At 37.6% G+C, this 20,660-nt stretch overlaps 1 protein-coding gene across 2 annotated transcripts in view; it reads right to left on the bottom strand.

Moving 5' to 3' along the window:
* Positions 1–20,660, bottom strand: part of YES1 (YES proto-oncogene 1, Src family tyrosine kinase) — a 50,537-nt gene that overhangs the window by 28,111 nt on the left and 1,766 nt on the right. Inside the window, exon 1 of one of the 2 annotated variants that reach the window (XM_057364915.1) lies at positions 10,366–10,432. The exons of the other annotated variant lie outside the window; for it this stretch is intronic. The gene's annotated coding sequence lies outside the window, so the exon portion shown is untranslated. Of the gene's footprint in view, positions 1–10,365; positions 10,433–20,660 lie in introns of those variants that run through there. 2 annotated transcript variants of the gene reach the window in all.

Raw genomic sequence — 20,660 nt, 5'->3', positions numbered from 1 at the left:
GGTACAGTCTCAGCAGAGCAGAGCAGAGTGGCAGAATAACCTCCCCTGACCTGCTGGCCACACTTCTTCTGATGCTGCCCARGATATGGCCATCTCATGTCTAATTTTTCATCCACCAATACCTATGTCCTTCTTTGCAAGGCTACTCTCAATTAATTCCTCCAATCTGCATTGCTACTGGGGATTTCCCTGATTAAGGWGCAGGACCTCACACTGGAAAATCGATATGTTCCCTGGGCCCATTTGAGAWCTGTTGTATTTATTTTGATAGCAGCCTTATGATTTTAAGGACTCTTTTAGTACTRCTCTTTAACAGAAGTTCCCGCATCCTGAAAGCATGGCACATATCCTTAGCACATCTTGCTAAAAGTACAGTAACAATTTTTCTGTATTAAGTTTTCTGCATGACTCTCAGTTAATCCAGGTAACTCCAATCCTGAAGCTGTGAGACAAATTTGGAAAAAAAAAATTCAAAAGTGTATCACTCATCTGAACATGGAGACAACAGGAYACAGGAAGAGTCTAACCATTTCTCTGTTCAGGGTTTTTTACAATTATATCCAATACTCCATCGCCATATTCTTCATCTCCCCTGCAAGCACCTAGCACTGTGTTTTGCAACGTGCGTGGATCTCAGCCATACAGCAATTCTACCTTCCAAGTTCATCTGCTTCTACAGGACGAAGACATTTCTGCTGCACCTCAGCAAGCATGCCACCACAGGAAAGCACTCACATTTTTCCTGTCTTTGTAAGCAGGACTGGGTTATTTGTTGGTTACAGCTACTTGTCCAAGACGAAGGCTGGTTCCTGCAAASTAGGTGTATCCTCTGTCTCCAGCAGAAAAGTTTTGTTCCAAATGTGGGCATTTCATTAGAGATTTCATGAACTTGCCACTTAAAAAAAAATCATGCTTTGCTTTCTAAAACTAGGGTACTACCTTCCATTACATTCATGGTTTCATTTGCTTAAGGGATCAAAATATCCAACCCTTTCCAACTCCAGACYAGCAATTAGAGTGACTTGTACTAAATGCACCAAGCCTGCAATGATGGCATGTAATGTGAAACCACGTAGTGTTTGTTTCCCATTCCATGTTCGCTTTAGTTTCAACTCACCTTCTGTTGAATTTAACTCTACCCCTTAAAACCGCTGCAAGGGCTTTAAACACAGTTCTTAAAAGCATTTTTGCAAAAGGTATCAAAGACAAACTTTTCATGAGGGTGTTCTTATTAGATGGAGTGAAATCACCTTAGTATTTTCTGTGATGGGAAGCTTTATCAACATACAGCTCAAAAAAACTGTTGAAGTCTKCAAATATTTTCTAAGGATATTTTAGAGATGACATCAATTTTCTATTTCTCTTTTTAAAAGGCTTTCCATATTAGTTAACAGGCCTCTCATTTAGCATGCTYCAAGCATGAACTAGGCAGCAACATGTAAAACACATCAGCAGTCACTACTCCCTGAACATGAGCRAAGTGAACACAACAGAAAACTTTGGTAAGTTTTAGCCACAGTACAGGATATGAAATAAAACATGAACAGATGAGAGAAGGGAGAATAAAGGAGAGAGAAGAGATGCTGGAACAACAAGAGGTTGTAAGTTATATATATTACTTAGAGGTATGTCAGTTATTTTTAAAAGAGAAACAGACCACTAACAATCGAAGAGTAATAGAAAATAGTTTTGACACATTTCATGTAGGTAARTACTGTTAACTTCCAAAAGGGTACACCACAGCACAAAGACACCCTTCAGTTTTTGACCAATTCAGACAATGCTCTTCTAAGTAGTTAAGTACAAGCCTTGGCCATTTTGTGTTCTCAATCACTCTGGTACCTTGTTYTCAGGAGTACACAACGTTTGTTTAAGGAATCTCTTCAGGCTAASTAACTGCTGTTTAGTAACAAATTTTCTTGTTCCTAACAAGTAAGCAGGGCTTTTAGCAATATTTTTTTGACTCTGGAAGTATTGCCAGAAGGAAGGACAATTTCCATTTCAATTAAATGTTAAATTGAAGGGTGGAGGGAAGATGTTGGGGTTTTAGCAGAAGCATGCACGTCAAAGAACTTACTCCTCAGTAACTTGCATGACTTAAAATTTTGGTCACTGGTCAGGAGGATTTCAGTCATGAGTAATAATAAAGGAAATGAATTTACACCATTCAAAAAGAACTAATGTTGCCTGTTAGAAATATTGCAATGACAGAACAGCTCATCTTCAAAAATAAGAGGCATGATTAAAACAGATTAAATAAAAACCACCTTGCTGAAGATTTGACAGTCTCTGACTGAAAATTTCAATAAACCCAAGATTTATTGAAAATAAAATAAAAAATACAAGTATTTAAAATAATGCCCYTTTATCATGTCACCATAAAACAAGAAAAAGAAGAAGTCTTGTTCCATGTCTCTCCTGAAAGGTGGGGGAGATGTATTTTAAGTCCTTTTATGTCATTTTCTTTCTTGTTTCAGTGTTTTGGTTCTTCTTTCACTGATGGTTTACAGATATGTAAAAACTTGTACTTCTCACTTCTCATAAGTTCAAATAGGAAGCTGTATCTGAAAGTTACATGCCAGCCCTATTCACCAGAAATGGGATTTCTTTGCTCCTAAAMTTCCAAAATTCTTTAAGTCCTTACCACCTTTGTAAACTTAATACTTCTAAATGTCGTATTTCCAGCAGGAAGCAATGCAGTACTATCATTCCACAGGTTAGCTTTAAGAATCAATTTTGCATATTTTTGAACACTGTCTTTTGGACTAAACACAAAATAAATCTGCTGAAAACCAGGTTCTGCTGTTTGCAGTGATCTGTGGACTGCTCTCCAGAATCTACTGCTATTCACAGAATACTACTAAGAGTGATAACTCTTAGCCTGAGCAGAATTAGAGGTAAATACCTGTACCTGCAGCCACCAAAGGAATGGCACAGTCCACTGGTGACTGGTCTARGGTAAGATCTGCACAATACAGCACTAAACCCCAAATCCACAGTAAAAAGAAAGGAGAAATACAYGGAAGAGAGTAACTCATTTGGAACTATCTACAAGGAAGCAGCAGGCAGTGCTTCATATTTCTACCAAGTRCTGGCTGTAACTCAACAGGAAGAAGGGATATTGTCCCCAAGCAAAGTCCTATTCGACATCAAATAGAGAGCTCAGCAATTGCTCCTTATCACACCAACTGACAGGTTTGCAATTTCTGCTCATACAACACCCAGCATTAAACTGCCAGGCTAGGAATGGGGACAATGATTCAGCCACTCCTAACTTGTAGAGACTAATGTTTTTTTTTTATGTCCTCTCTTTGAGGGAAGATACTTTTTCCTAGAAGTGCCTGGCAATTTCTATTTGATAAATTCTCTACTAGTGCTAAGGTCTCTTACCTGCCCTCATAGCTTGTCACAGCTATTACTTCTGACTTTTGCTATTTTTGTTAAGAGAACTGAGAACTGCTTTATATCCTTGTCAGTACAAGGAAGGAGCCCATACAGTATCTGTACAATATCCAGTTCTCCCAGTTAAGAACCCAAATAACCCTTCAATTCCAAATTTCTAACCAGTGATTTTCCATAAGCTCCTAGTGAGGAACTCCTCTCCCCACCATGATTGTATCTGGTGGAGTAAAATGTTCAAAGGATACCGTTTTCTGTTATACACATGATCTCAAATGCTGTTATTAATCTCAAATGTGAGTTATTTTGCAATCCCAAACTACTTTTCTAGAATGCCCAGGCTGACGAAGGAACTAAAAAATAGTCATTTCAATGCAAAAAAACCCCAGAAAAACCAAGCAAACTTGACATAACTCTATCATCCTTGATATATAACTGAATATAAGTATARAAAATGGTATAGAAAAATAGAAGTGGTACAATAGCAATGGGATTATAACAATTCCTTATTTTTGATTCAAGTATTAGGATAGAATCTGATGAAAGGACATGATCAGCATAATCATGAGGAAAAAATTGCCACAAATCACGACATAAAAAGCAGAGTTTCCAAAAGGAAAAAGAAAAAAAAAGAAAAGGACATTGCCAGTGACAGGAATYAAGACCTATAAACAGGAAAAAAGAAGGGGCACAGGAGCTGCTTGTGTGTGAACATGGCACAGCATGAAAAGCACTTTAAAAGGATACCAGTCATTCCAAGTGTCTGTTCCAGACAAACAAACAAAAAAGGTATCTGYACTGTCTACCTTTTGTACCTGAAAATTTGAAGGGTATTTGARTGGGGAAGTGGTATATCACCCCACACAGACTTTGCGTATAACCACTGGAGAGACACAGGCTCCTGCTGAGGAGCAATGATTCTAAGGACTGAAATGTTCGTTTGTTTTTTTTTTAACAATTCCTAACATTTAACAGAAAGTTTAGAGTAAAAAGACATCTGACAACAGGGACTAGCACAATAMGAAAAACAGGGCACATAACCCTGTCGTCATACCCTCACCCCAGCAATCAAAATGGTTGTCAGGGAGAGCCAGCTAGCCTTGCAGAGTCAGRTACTCAGAAATTAAGCAATGTGAATATATCCTACTTGTTAAGTTTCAAACCTGCTGTAAAGGCAGAACAGCTCCAAACAACACAAAATATGAAATAGGCTACAGAGTGCTGATTTTAAATCTCTGAAATGCAATTAATGGGAGAAAACAAAAGACTTCTACTCAACTGCTGTGACAAGTCAAGCTAGTGTCCTTTTAAAATAATTCCCTAGTTTAGACTAATGACATTTATATTCGGTAATGGACTTCAGGTGGAATTCATCTTCCAAATTTAGACATCCATCTGGGGGTGAGATGAATCATGCAGTGAAAATGCTTATTTCTCTCCACTGACTATAAAGGGAGCCTACAGAACCAGCTCATGTATAGGCAGCCAAAGCTGGTGTTCACCAACCTGCCTCCTGACAGCTAATGCACAAGTTTAAGTGGCATGGCGTGCCTAATGGTCATCCTCTTCCACTGACTTAAAAAATCAGGCTAGAAAAGTTGTCCTTCAACAGGGTGAGAAGCAGCACTGCCACAAATCAGCAGGTGGAATTAGCTTAAGCTATATGTAAATATTAGCACTCACTATTTCCCCTCTGCACTACCGAAAGACTGCTGTTCCTAGGAAAATAGGCACACCTTTTGAATAAAACTACACATGCTTCTGACACCTTCTGTACAAACGTTGGTATCTGCTGAACACGAAATAATTATTTTAAAATAATGCAACCACATAAGGAAAGCTATTGAGAAGTCCGTATCTTCATAAAATGATGTGTAACTGGGTGAAAATATTTTACAAAGTACTAATTCCTTATRCTCAGCCTAAATTTCAAAAATGTTTCTACAGAAAGAAGGGCCTAAGGATTCAATAATCAGTGACACAGTAAAGTACAGTACTAAATCAAAATAATCTATTATGATTGAACCAAGCAGTTAAAACCTGTTATTTGCAGAGCTGCCACCTGCACAAAAGGAACAGGGCAGATATACTAAATAGCAGTCTCGTTTCAAATAGTGTGAAGATTCTCAAATGGAATATCRCTGTCCAACACAATATTACTCCTTAATTTACAAGTAGAGAGGTCTCTTTACTGTTTCAATAGTCATTACAGACACTGAGTACATTTTTATCAACAGGCATGTCTGGAGAAGGAATTGCAATATGAAATCACCACGAAGGAGAAGGGAGAGGAGAAATCATGTGCCTACAGTCAGCCCAGGCCATGCATTTGTTCGACCTAGACACACTCAAAACCACCTCTTCCTTAGAGCATCCATTACATGACAAAATGTACTATGCACCAGTAAGAGGATAAAGTCTTATGAAATTAAGCCATTGACTGACACGTACCTGCAGAACTATCCCTGGTCTGAACACGATCGGATTTTACATTTTGCAGATTTTATATTTTAGTGGCACGCACAAGGTCTCACAAAGAAAAGAATATGCAACCAGTGGCCCTAGAACACCCCTTAAATATCTTAGCACTCCAGTATGGGCCAAAGTTTGAGTGCTCCTGCTAAAAAGGATTCTGGAAAACTAGTAACAGAGAAATAATAATAAAAAAGGGGTAGGCTTTGAAACAAAGTAATGGCTGTATTAAGCAAGATCCAGAGGTCTGTGTCCATTCAAATACCCTCTCACTAACAGCAGTCAAGAGTGAAGCATGTAAGAATATAATAAATACATAGCACTGCTTCTCCAAGAATATTCCTTGATCCYCCAACAGTTTGCAGAAGCAGGATTTCCTGAACAAGAATAAGTAGGTATTTGATRATTCTTCCACGAAACAGCAGTTTCCCTCTACACTGATGTAATGTTTAGACTCCTTAAATTCCTGAGGCAAGAAATTCTATAGCTTAATTACAYGTTCTGTTGGGAACAACCTCCTTTTGTCTGTTCTCAATTCATCAGCTGCTATTTTCATTACATACCTCTTAGTGTGTGTGCACTAAAAAAAGACAGTGAATAAACACCCCCTATTTTTGTCCCGTTGGTTGCTGAACAATTAACAGGATTCTATCACACCACTTTTTGGTCACCTTTTTTACCTTAACAAATTCATGCTGCTGTTCTTACAGAAATTGTTCTGTATTTCAGATTTTCTCCTCCTTAAAACTTCACCTYKATTCTTTTTGAGGTTRTGACAGGGAAACAGGGTAGGCAGGRCAAARCTGCMTAAGATGATTAAATTTCTTAAAAGTTACAATCATTATTCTCTCTTTCCAAACCATTTCTAGTGGCAAYAGTCAGCTTTGAGCTCATCTTTTTAGATGAGATGGCAAGCTTGTTCCTCCCCACTTCCAAATAGAACACATGAARCAATTTATGAGAAATTTCATCTGCCATTTTAACATTTGGTTGCTGAGCATGTCAAGTCCCTATGTAATGCTAGGGTCTGCCTTTTCATGTGTTACCCATCAGTGAAATCTGTGAGCTCAYTTCTCTTCTGTATACCTTATTAACTTGAACATGCTTCCTTAACACAACCCTGGTGAATTGTCACCTGGAACCCTTCTCTGTTTACTCCAAMTCTTCCTCTTATATTTTAGTCATTAATTTAACCACATAAAATCCTTTCCCCCAATCCTGTGGCTGCTTGGTTTCTTCAAAATTGTTTGGGGGGGGGGGGTCCTTGTCAAATGCTTGTTGGACATCCAAGGAAGCTGCTTCTGTCAGATCTTAGTTATTCATGTACTTGCCTTCAAAAAACCTCCAGCGATTTTGCAAAACACGACATCCCTTCACAGCAGGCTCTTAACTCTTCCTCAATACATCATGTTTATCCACGTTATTTTTTTATTATTTTGACTGATTTACYTGGAACAGATGTCAGGCTTAGTAATCTGTAGTTCCCCAGCTCTGTCCTGAAGCCTTTTTTTTTTTAAATAGTGTCACATACAGATTAGGACACTATAGTTCACACACACACATGTATTTATATCTTAGTTATGTGTTGTATTTTTCTTACTGTCTACAGTACCATGATCCTTGTTTGCTGTTTGAAAAGCTACATTTCTATGTGCAAAGCAGGCCTCTCTAAAGACATAGAAATGGTTTTCATTTTTTTCCACAGCGGGTTTAAGCACAATCTTTAAGAAGATCAGTACATGATAAAGATTTACTGTAACAATACTACATTTAATTGCATCAAAAAGCTTCTCTTATCTTCCCAGTCTATAAGTAATAGTTTCGTAAATATATGCTCCCGTGCAGCAGTAGCCATTCAACTATGTAATAGCTGTCCTAATTACCAGAAAATACAAATGAGCTTGTGAAGACACAGTTATTCATTTGCAAATGAGATAGCATTCAAAGAGAAGTAAAACTTTTAACATCTTTCTGGAATTGAAAACTTCTGTGAAAATTACAACCAATAAATAGGCAACTTGAGATATGGACTAAAACAATGAACACAAGTATTTTTAGCCTCACCAATTGTGTGAAGTTGCAGTTTTATAACACCAAGYTTCTAGGTGCCATCTAAGTTTCAGGTTTAAATTCACACAATTTTTCTTCAACATACTGCCGACTTTCATCTCTTTAAACTCACAAGTCCAAAGACAAACAGTTGAAASTTAGTCTTACAAACTGATCAAGTCCTTTTCTGTGGTGCAAGCTCAAATGTTAGGTTCATTGTGACCATATTTCTACCGGCAGGATGTTAAGGTTAAACATAACAGTGTATCTAAATCCACATGCAACTCCTTTTTCACCYGTGTTTTGCATCAGTCTAAAAGATGCTTGTAGTCCTAAAACCAACAGAAGAGCATATGGATTCATCAATTTAGTATGTTTAAGTCAAATGTAGGGAGAAAATAAAAAAAAATTATCAAGACTGGTAAAAAGACCACTTATGCACTTACACATCTTATGCATTTAGAAGAAAAATTACCCTAATTACAGATGTTAAAAGAACATCTTTCTGAATATGAGATGAAAACATTTCCTTGTCTTAAAAGCCTCTGGTGCTGCTCAGTTTTCCACAAAGCAGGAAAGTTAACAGTAGCCTCACTTCTGCTGCTGAGGGAGAGCGAGGACACAGCTGACAATAAAGCCATACACAGCCTTGATATTAATAGCAGAAAGCTAAGACACCCAAGAGAACAATGCAGTTGCAAAGARTGCTCTCTCCTCTTCCCAAGCTGTCATAAGAAAGCTGGGAGGAACAAACAAACAAACGTGTCTGTGAAAACAAACACAAATATTTTGCCTTTCAACACCTGTATTTTGTTTATTTCAACTATCACACTTATTGGTTGGCTCTCTAAAACCATTTAATGAAAATCCCAGAACAGCTGATACTGGAAGGGACATCTGGAGGATGCCTGCCCCAACCCCCCTGCTCAAAGCATGTCAATGACAGCAAGTTGCTCGGGGCTGTGTCCAGCTGGGTTTTGAGTTATTGCCAAGGATGGAGACTCCACAACATTTTTTGGACCACCTGTTCCAGCACTCTATCATCCTTACCACAAAAAAAACCCTCTTTTTTTCCCTGATGTTTAAATGGAACCTCCTGTGTTACAATTAGCGTCTATTACTTTGTCCTATCAGTGGAAACTACTGAGGGCAGCCTGGCTCTGTCCTCTTTATTCCATCCCATTAGGTTTTTTACATACATAGGGTGCCCCTGAGCATTCTCTTCTYCAGGCTGAGCAATCCCAGCTTYCTCAGCTTCTTCTCATAAGAGAAATTCTCCAGACCCTTMGTCATCTTAGCGGCCCTTTGTTGGACTTTCTCCTGTGTCCATGTCTCTCTGGTACTGGGGAGCACAGAGGCACGCAGCATTCTTTTTAACTGTGGCCTTACAGTGCTGAGCAGRGGTAAAGGATCACCACCTTGATCTCTGCTAAGTTTTCCTAATGCATCCAGAACACTTCTGGCCTTCAATGTTGCAAGCGCACATTGATAGCTCACATATATCATTCTCACCAGAACCCCTGGGTCCTTTCTGAACTTCCTTTTCAGATGATTGGACTCTCCCACGTACTGGAGCCTGGAGCTGTTCCTCCCCAGGATAACTGGAATTTCCCTTTACTGAACTTCTGGAGGTTCCCATCAGACAAGTCTTCTGTCAGTGTCCCTCTGGATATCAGCACAGTCCTCTTTGGTCTATCAGGTCCTCCTGCAAGCTTACTGAGGGTGTGCCTCTGTGTGACCCCCAGGTCAGTAATGAAGGTGTTAAACAGGACTGGCTCTGGTATTGAGCCCCAGGGTACACCACTAATGACTGGCCACAAGCTTTTAAACCACTTGTGATGTTGTGCCACTGAAGCCAACCTTCTGAGCCCATCAGGTCAGACAGTTTCCAGTCACTTTCACTGTTCCCTCACCTGGCATGCACTCTGGCACGCATTTCATCTGTTTGTTTATAAGGATGCTACTGGAGCCTGCGCTGAAAGCCTCACTGAAGTCAAGATAAACAAGTTCACTGCTCTGCTCTGCTCTCCTCTACCCAGCCAGTCATCTCACCACATGAGGYAGTTAAACATGATTTCTTCTCCATGCTATGCTGACAGATCCAAATCAACTCCTTGTCTTTCATATTTGAAAGTTATTCTACCTCCTGTTCTTCATCTTCTCCAATCTAAGCTTTTTTTTTTTCCTTTTGATGTCTACAATACTTAATTATAGTCGCACATCTACTAATGGAGATGTCCCTAAAACAACTAACAATCTCACTCATAGCAGCACTGCTTAACAAACTACTTATTCCAGCCAGGCACTGAAATGACAATGCTTCTTTTTTCCTCCACAAATGTATGTAAGCTCGTAGCAATGTTGTTGCAGCTGTAATGSCCTAATGACCTCAGAAAAGCAAGGAAAACACCCTCCTCCCTGCCCCCAAATATACTCACTGCTTACCACCATGCCTGTAAGAAATCTTCTCTCCTTTAAACCGAGTATTTTTTTTAACAGCATCCTTTCTATATATTTAGGATAATACCCATATTTTATCAGGCTCTTGATAGAAACAGCTTTTCTCAGATTTCCTGGCCTCCCTGAAAGAGAAACATCAGGAATTTCAGGGAGCATCTTCTCTGCATGTTTTTTGTTACCTTTTTTCACCTTCTCTCCTCCCTATGAGGCCCCAAACTATGCTTGAAAARGTCCATCCTTATGCTATCAGGGACGAAAGAAAGCACAACACTAAATCCTCTGCCCTCAAGTGAAGGTGTACCTAGAAGGTAAGCATGCTTTCAACCTCCAATAAAACTAAAGATGCATCAAACAAATTTTGGCCAACAAAGTGATGCAATTTTCATAAATTCTGTCCACTTTTAAACCATTCCAGCTAATGGATAATCCAGTAGCTGGCCTGGCTAAATGGTAGCTCAACTCTGTATGCACTACAGTAATGACAGGCTACAGTTGTGGTTTTACACTGTATTATACATCCAAGTGTTTCAAACACACACTGTGTCATCAAATGGAACTGGAAGAGCRGATTACAACGTGGATCCTGTATTCTTTCACCAATTTAGCAATGTACTGCCAAAAAGGAGTCCATTTTATAAGCCGTGTTGTASATTTGGCCAGGATACGTCCACTATAGTTCCGACAGAGCATGGACAATTGTCTGACAACCACTTCTGGGGTACTAATGCTCTCTGCAGCCCAGTGATTAACTAAAATACTTTAAACAAATTTTGATATAAACCCAATCAGATTATACCAATTCTCAAGCAGCTGATGCTCTGGGCCAATGCTAGTTGACAGAACTCATTTAAAAACTCTTTCACACCCGTACAAAGTTAAATCGACTTGGCACTCTCTCTGGTAGGCAATTGTCTCCTTAAAGTATGAGCACTATTCATTCAAGTGAATTGCTGCATTAAAGGGGCAGTTGGCTGGCATGGGGAGGACCCGACTGATTAACAATGCGCCTTAGTCACAAAGAAGTTGCAGCAGGAGTTTCTAAAAACCAAAAAGCAGTTAGAACCGTGAATAGATGAAGCAGGCTGAAGACACAAAGTACAGGATGTGTCCAGGAAGATGCCGTGCTTCAATAAGCTTCCTAACTATGACTAATCTTAAAACAGTTCTGGTGTCTTGTTTTGCAAATTTAGCATCTCAAGTGTTTCAGAGAATTTCAGTTTACTACTTAACCCCTTAACACCAGCTAAATATTGCAGCAACAGTTATTTGTGGAGGATTTTTTTCCAGAGCTATGTATGCTAAACAGCTAAAAGCTCTGTGAAGCTTCCTAGGGAGGGGATTTTATTTCACCGCTGAAATGTTAATAAAGAAATTTGGGGCAGCATTTAAGGGCTCATTCTCAAGTAATTTTAAGGAGATGACAATATTCCCATCCCCTTTCCCCTTGTGAAATTTCAAAGAGAAAGTGCAAGAAATCCATATAGAAAGTGCTTAGGTCAGAATAATCACACAAGCAGTTGAACTAATTCATKATTCCAACACATACCAGAAGACTGGAAGAAAAATTTGCTATGTAAGAGTGCAAATAATGCATTTTACAAGAAGTATAGCAGAGTGTTACACAGTAATCACTACATTTGAGTTCATTTGTCAGATATTATTTCTTCATAATTTGTGTACACAATACAGATAGCAATGTGTAAAGTGTTAGTGAAAGATGCCAAAGGCACTACTGTCTACTGTGGAGCTCAATGGGATTACTCCAGACACCATGAGCAAATGCATGGGATAACATCCAGTCCAATTTTTGTTGTTAATGAATTACCACCTTTTCACGTCAGCAAGACTACATTAAAACCACTCAGGATGACAGCCTGAGGCTGAAAATACAAACAAGGCTCCTCAAACCTCACACAACTTCTCATATAAAGCCTACTAGATTTAAACGGCAATTTAAACAGATTCCTTTCATCTACTTAAGGATAAACTGCTCAAAAGTTACTCAACAGTTTACCAAGTGCTTGTTTTCTCATAATTCTTATGCCACACAGACAAAAGAATTCATAAAGAGATTCTGGTTTCTACAAAAATATTTGTAGTCAAGCTTATGTGACACGTTATTCACTGCTCAATGCAGTGCATGATATTAGCAATGTAACTGTACTGTCTAACTGAAAAAGGAAAAAAAATCTTTGATTCATCTGCTAAATTAACCTAGCTGTTTGAGCTAACAGATCCAATTTCACTGCCTGTTAAGGCAGGCAACACTTTTTTTGTCTTCATTTTATACTCTAATGAAGTCTGCTTCAATAGAGTTGCCTCCACTTATCCCAGAGGACAATTTGGTCCTTTTGTGTAAAGCTAATCCAGCTCTCCCTGAAGTCAAGGGGAATTTTGCACTTGACTTCAGTGTGAAAAAGGATCACATCCCAGAATAGCAATGCTAAAATATCTGTGAATGAAAACAGATTCAGATTTTCCAGTTCCTAATTAGTAAAAAAAAAAAAAACAACCCAAACAAACCACTCTGAAATAAACCCTTAAAAAGGAAAAAAGTCTAATTTCCATTTCTGTGAGAAGATATTTTACATGGCAATGTTTTTAAAGAGAATGATCCCATTCAGATATTCTGACTGTAAAACTGTACTATGTGCATCTGCTTTGGCTTTCGGTTTCAGGGAAACTCGAGGGAAAAGTAAAATCCATCAAATCTAGGAAATACTTTAAGAGAAGCAACAGTTTAATGGCTTGGTTTCCAAACTGTGGAAATCCTGCAGCAGTAACACTTGCAAACTTTTCAATTTTCCATCAGAGCAGTCAGGGTTTCCTCAMGAACGCCTTAGGCTGTCATCAACCCACTGGCTTTTGCAGGTTACTGTGTTGGCCTAAATATTATTTGATTCCATCACATAAATTACTTGGTTACCTGGCTACACTGTACTACACATAATGAAGTAAACAATGTTTACTTCTAATTATTTGTATAACAGCAAAAATAAAGTACAACAGACCTATAAAGCCAAATTAATTCTTATGCTGACTWACCACATGTCATATATAGTTATAACAGCAAGGCACCCTTCTGATGGCATTGTTTAAATATTTGAAGTGGAGAAAGAAGCATTTTAAAAAAAATTGCAATTTTGATTAAGACACAGATTTACATCCAGGATAACCTATATTGAATTTAAACTAATTTAAATCACCAGTCGGGCAGAGCTCATTCATAGCCACCTGAAATTAGAATCTGAATACCCAAATATATAAAGTAACATAAACTGTTCCAAGTGTAAAGACTATTCCCCCCCCTCCGCCCCCAGCATTATTTAGATGCTGGTTCACTAGAATCTTRGAAACATTTAGAGAATATAAGGTTAAATGACAGGAGAGATTTTTTTTGTTTCTATTTTCAAAGAAAATAAAAACTTGGAAGTGTTAGATCTATCCATTCTAATGCCTTAGAGTTTGTGGTGACCAAAAATTATTCACAAACTAAACCTAACATTCCCTTTTGTAAATAAATCTATCAGATTTAAAACACAATGTGGTTTGCAYTAGAATTATTGCCTTCTATAGTCTTATCTAAGAAGCGACATATTAACTTGTACTTTAAAATGTAACACTGGTTATTCATATAAATTTCAATCAGAACTTCCATTCACATGCCAATGAAAATAAAGTAGGAAGAAAAGAAAATATCTTGCATAGAAATTGCACTTTCATTGTTTAAATAATTATATATCTAGCTTGAAAGAATTATTAAGACACTTTATTATTACATAAAATACACTCACAGGAAATCCATGCCCCTGGCAAAAAGCTAACAGGATTAGTGTAAAACTAATATGTAGTTAGTCAATATATTTTACCGACTAGTACGGCTCAACCTCTTTCTTCGGGAAAAGAACGAAGAAGCCCAAGTGTAAATCTGAAGTAAAACAGTAATTTAAAATAACCATATAAAATCAACGTGTCATGCTCATTAATGTAAGTCACGTAGTATTAACTTGGCTATGATTTCACCGTATGCACCAGATTTAAACAGTATTCTGATGCTATGTCAGACCTAAGCGAAAGGGAAGGGGAGGTAATCAGAGCCCTAGATTTAATAACCAATGCAAATGAATTCCAGAATATTTAAATACACCTACTATGCATGAACAAGTCAAACGTTTCCAGGGAAATAATTTTTCATCTATAAACTAACACTTGTCTCATTTTACGTATATCATGATAGCCTGCATCAATCAGTTCTACGGTTTCTACAGTGTACCAGCTAAGAAATACTTCCTAAAACTAAAAAGAAGATTGATATCTTTAGCAAATTACATAATGTGCAATTATTTAGCAAGATATTTTGAAAGCTTATCACCTTAAATAGCCTCAATCACTATGATTTATGAATTATGTTTTAARCGTATAACTGTACTTAAAATACAGTACAGAATTGTATTTGAAAGTTTAAAAAAAGTACCCATATTACTATTGCATCTTAACCTCTGAGGCCATATACAGTTAGCATTTCATTTTTGTGTGTTCTTTAGTTGAGAATTTTGTTGATGTATTTCACTCACTTAGATCCACCACAACAAAAAACAAACAAAAACAAACAAACAAAAAAAAAAACCCAAAAAGAAACAAAAACACATAACCCTTTTTTTCCCCACCAACTAGGGAACATTAACACAGTGGCTGCCTCTCAGGCTTGGGAAAACAAATGATACTAAAGAAAATTTCCCCAACTGACTAGTAGAAACACCTCAGGGATTATTGTTGCTTTTGCTTCTCTTTTCTTCATGGGTGTTTTCAAAAAGAATAGTATTTTGCTCTATGTTGTAAGTGGTCCTGAACAGAACGTTTAATTTTACTACGAAAACAGAATTGAACATGGCTGTCTACAGTGAGACTTAATACACTTCTCTCCCCAGTGAATGTTTTTCAGATAGGTATATATGAGCTGACCTGGCCAATACTACTACAACCTTTAATCATCCCTTAAACAAATATTTAACATCAGTATCAGCTAAACAAACCCATCCCTCTCTTCGCTTTCAGGACTTTGTCATTTTATTAATGCAACTTCTATTCTAAAATATATGGCAGGGGGAATCCCAAATAAACAAAACCAAACATACTTTGGCCAAAATTCCGTATGTCACATGTTGCAGAAGCCAGAGAGCACACTTACATTTTAAGATATTACTGCTGGAAGAAAACCTGAAAACTTTTTATTTAGAACAGGCAGAATCAGAAGTGCCATCTGTTGCTCAAAGAAAAATAATCCATTCTGAAAATTTCCCTCTAACTAAACTTCCAAGAACTTTTACTTGAGACATTAAGAATTAATCCTGAATGAAGTGGATTTAAAAAAAAAAAAAAATCAAGACAACAGGTATTTGTCTAGATGGACTTCTGGTCTGATTTATAACAACTGCTCTTTTACATCAAGAAGCACTGTTTAGATTTTGGGCAAAAACTCCAAACAATCAAGAAAACTACAAGCCTTCCATCCCCATTCAGTAAGGGATAGCCTTCCTCTAAGAATGACTCTAATAAAACTCACCTGGGCTAGTCATACACAAAGTAGGTCTTTGCCTTGTGGAACTTATTTAAGCCTTGCCTTTAAATCTGCATTAGGAAAAAGGAAAAAAAATCCTTATTTTCAGCTTACTGTCATTGAAGTATTGGAGGATTTTCTACTAGGAAAAATTACCTACAAGTACATAAGATGCATTATTAAGTATGTTTGCAGCTTCGTCAGAGCATCACTACAAGTTCACAGCTCTCAGGAAATGTGTAGTATTTCAACTGAACTGCCACAATCAGAGCCAGTCACAAATACTAAATACTAGGTATCGACAAAACATCCGAAGTTGCATAATGTTCTGCTGGTATGTTCTGTTTTCAGCTCAAGAAGGTACWGGAGGAAGGACATAAACCACTTGCTTTTATCACCATAAGCTTTCCTCCYATTTCATCTCACCCTTGCTTAGTCCTCATACAAATATAAATACTGTGTCTTTACRGATTTTTACAACTTTTCAACTTTGCTACTAGATTAGGTGCAGATCTGTAATTTTTAAGAAGCTTGGACACCATTGTTTTACACAAATTTCAGACCTCTATGTCGTGCTTAATTCTGTGTTTCTCACAGACTAATTCTGTTYAACCTCTAACTGAAGCACTATGTATTTTTCTGCTAATATGCTTCTGAAGACCTCGGTTTGGGAATAACTAAGGTATTAAATCTCAGACTGCAGACCTCCAAAAAACAGATCAAAATGAAGGCAAAGAAAGRAGATACAACAGAACTAAAAAGATGCATGACTAATCTTGGTTATTTGTCTTAAATGCTTTATAAACAAATACAGAACTTTTGTATTTATTTTCAAGTTTCCTCCCTCAACTTCAGCTTTGATAATGTTTTCTTTCCYAAATTTGGCAAACAAATGCTAGTTTCAGATAAATGTACACTTTGAAAACAAGAATATTTTCYAGACATTAATTCTATATTCATTTTTCAATGGAGCATTCTTTGACCAAAACCTTGAAAGCGTTCATCTTTTAGGCATGTTAAGTGAAGCCTATTGAAAGGCCAGTTTTYATGAATTAGACCATAAGTCCATCAAGCCCAAACACCTCTATATTAGACCAGAGGTTCACCATGGGTCCCCATCATATGAAATGCTGGGTAATACTGGATGCTCAGGAAGGAAGCCTAAGAACAAGGAAAGCCTGTGGCCATACTATCCTTGGTGCAGTCTTTTAGTTTCTGGAATTTGGGGTACTATTACTGGCAAAAAAAGTATTTATGTTGAACAAGCTGAGCTGGTAAAAAGCAACCAAAAACAGGAAGAGCATGTAAAGAAAAGATAAGGATGAGGAGGGTTTATCTTCTACTCTTCTGTGGTTACAAGTGTCAGTCATGATTTTAGTTTCCAATAAAATGTTCTTGAAAAGCAAGAAGATACACATAACAACTGAGACTCGTTTTTTTCTTTGTCACATTTTAAGAATAAATATTAATGTTGTTATCTAACCATACTTAAAATAACTTATTAAAACTGCATTGTTCACTATTAATTTGTTTTAAGTCTCCCTTTCCTGGCTGACGGCCAAAACAGTTATAATGCTACAATTGCAATACACAAGAGATCCACAGCACCCTCTAATTACTTGTTACRTATCTCTCACAAGCACTGCCTTTTCTTACAATTGTGAGGCCATTAGGTAGRGCTGAAAATTTCAAAACCTTTAGCCCAGACACTTTATTCCTGAAGCTGAAGTTTGCATGCACCATCAAAAYGTTTGCCTGAACTATGGGCAAACATTTGGAACATGAACACTATCCTCCACTTCACCCCTTCACCTGAGACCTGACTGTATTTATTCACATTGTGAATAAAACAATATTACTGCCTCAGTTCTGCAAGATTAGAAAGGGCTTTGGGCACATGCAAAGGAACTTAACCCCACTAAATCAAACTTAACAATATGAAGACTGAGTTCAAGACACTGATTAACGCCACAAAATTCTCCTGAAAAATTCTCCTAAACAAAGTTAAAAGCCCTGATCTACAAAGCTTTACTTATGTTGAGTGTTACTAAACTTCAYTGTCAGTGGAAGCAAATGAAATTTTTCACTGTTATAAGGCTAGTCTAGCTAATCCTAAAATTTGAACTAAAAGGGTTCAACACTTCCAAAAAARTAATTTCTTTTTCCCAGACTTCTGGTGCGAAGAAAGCCACAGACACATTAACAGAAACACCTTCAGCCACAGAAGTTTTTTATCTCCCTGAAGTTACAACTCGAAAGACAAATTATTTGCTTTTCAGTAGCATCATCAGAATTCAAAATTTATGTAAACATTTAAGATATAGGTGCAGTCAATATTGATACTTATTAGAGTCTCAAATAACACTACTATAAAAGCATTTGCCTTCCAAAAATACAAAGATCAAACACAACCAGGTTAGCAAAAAAAAGTTATGCAATTTCCTACACAACAACTAAGAGTATTCAAGAAGCCAAAATACAAATCATTCCAGTCTGAGGTTTTACTTCYTTGGCATTCTCCAACCATGCCCTGTAACATTACCTAATACTACAGTCAAGAAAAATCAAAACAAAACCCCAGTCTTGGCCACAACAGCTGACACAACCTTAAATGCAGTGAGTGATGATCTCTACAGCARAATCCCACTGAGCTGTGGAGCTCAGATACAAGCCAGGACTGCCTAGAAGTCCAGCTTGAAGGCTTGATTTCAGCTCTGTATGGCTTTGGTCCACTGACTCACAGGACACGACATCAAACCCAGTGCTCTATGCATTGCCGACCCAAAATGACAAGATAGTGCATTTCCCATCCTGTTTTCAGCTATCCTTTGCATTTTCAAAGAATATGTGTTTAAATCTAAAGGGAACATAACTCATGCATAAGTAATAGTGTTTACTTACTCAATTTCTAGCATTAATGTTATTATCATCTTGATCTCTGATCCTGCAATCAGCCATGTGTGTTAACTATAGCAGTCCCACTTATTTCAATRATACACTCTGGTGCCAGTTTCTGTTTTGATTCAATGGCACCATCAAGGATAAACCCCRGTAAGTGGAAAAGGCTGCAAGAATAACCTCTTATAACCTAAAATTAAACTTTTCCTACAACGAGTTGACAGCATCTTTTCAATATGACCTTTCCCCTTSTAAATTTAGCGTACATGGGGAAGTTGTCCAGGTTTACCTTCGAAATCTGGCAACTGATGATACAATCTGGAACCCTACAGCTCTAATCATTGATGTGAATGCAGCCCAGGAGTGTAGTGATTGAAAGAAGTTCCCATATGGCAACGATAAAGCAGTTTGTGTTTTAAAAATTATAAAAATTAGTGGTTGCCACATCACAAAAACCATCGCTACAAAACAGTGTCCTACTGCCACTCTCAAGAACAGAATGAAACAAATCTTGARACTGAATTATCTACTTGGGACTTGGAGGTGGTTCCTCCAGGACAAAACCTAACCCATCCTGTTACAATAGCTAGGGAAACTGCAGTTCTCCCTCACTGTTCCATCAACAGGCACAGGACTTTYAGTACTGGAAGCCTGAAACCTTTCAGGAGGACTTCAGAGAAACCACAGGCTATGTATATACTCATGGAAGGTGTCCTACCTGAAAAAGGCTGCTTGATGAGACACAGCAGAATAAGGACGCATTCCTGAAGTCGTTTTTGTGTTAGTACTGACACATATTTTTAAATTAACATCAAGATATCTTACTCAAACTGTGATCAAAGTATGTGGCAAAACAGTTGGCTGCAAGTAGGGAATACGGATGAAAGAACGTATTTCTTTTAACTAACRTTTTGAACACAAAGAATTATCTATTAAAAATATACAGCTTTTGTCCACAGGCAGCACATATGGAAAAGTAAAACCATGCAGCCAGTTTGTTCATAAAGTAAACTTTGACCACATAATCTGACATGTGCCACACGGTAGACTTTCGCTTCGCTGTCACGTGATGACCATGATTTATCAGACCAAATAGAGGGACGATTTCATTCTTCAGGAGATGCAGAAGTGAGCAAAGCTCAAAATAAAGAACATTCCTTTAGTGCAAAAGCAAAGATCTCTGTTCCATTGCCATGAGTATTGATAAAACCCCCTAAATTGAAGTTTTCCAATAATTCTGTTACACAGTATGCAGCACACCGAAGATGTCTTAGGTATTTTTCCAGCTATTTCAAAATAATGCAGCAATTTAAGTACACTTTCAATTCCATTCATTTTGTAGCCTAAGAACTGTTGTTAAATAGCAAATATTTTCTAAAAATCTCTCTTTAGAATACAAAATACAGATTAAAGCTGCCTTGGGCTCACTACTCTCATTCCAGATGAAATGGTACTGGGGTCCAGGGTATTAAATAACTTGAAAACCAGACCAGTAGCTCTGCAAGCAGCAAAAAACCAGGGAGGCCTCATTTCCTGCATCAATTTCCAGCTTGAGGTAAGCATTGCTATGAACTCTCTGGTGTGCAGGTTAAGAGCTCCATTCTACCTGGCTTCCTTAACTTTCACAAATTTTGTAGAAACTGCTCACCTGGGAGACCTCTGCTGCCAAATTTATTTGAAATCGGCTAAGAGCCAAAAGAGTTAGAGGGACTGAAGACACACAGAGATTACAGGTCCATTTGAACTGCACCTGCTACAGAAATAAAGCTAACACGTGGAAYAAATAATTATTGGCAATTRCTGCTACTATCTACTGTCACACCTR

Source organism: Malurus melanocephalus, unplaced genomic scaffold (genome assembly GCF_030028575.1).
Source record: "Malurus melanocephalus ecotype Western Australia unplaced genomic scaffold, MMel_1.1 scaffold_44, whole genome shotgun sequence".
NCBI lineage: Eukaryota > Metazoa > Chordata > Aves > Passeriformes > Maluridae > Malurus > Malurus melanocephalus.
Note: the sequence above shows the minus strand (reverse complement) of the source record. Positions and strands in the feature narration are given on the sequence as shown.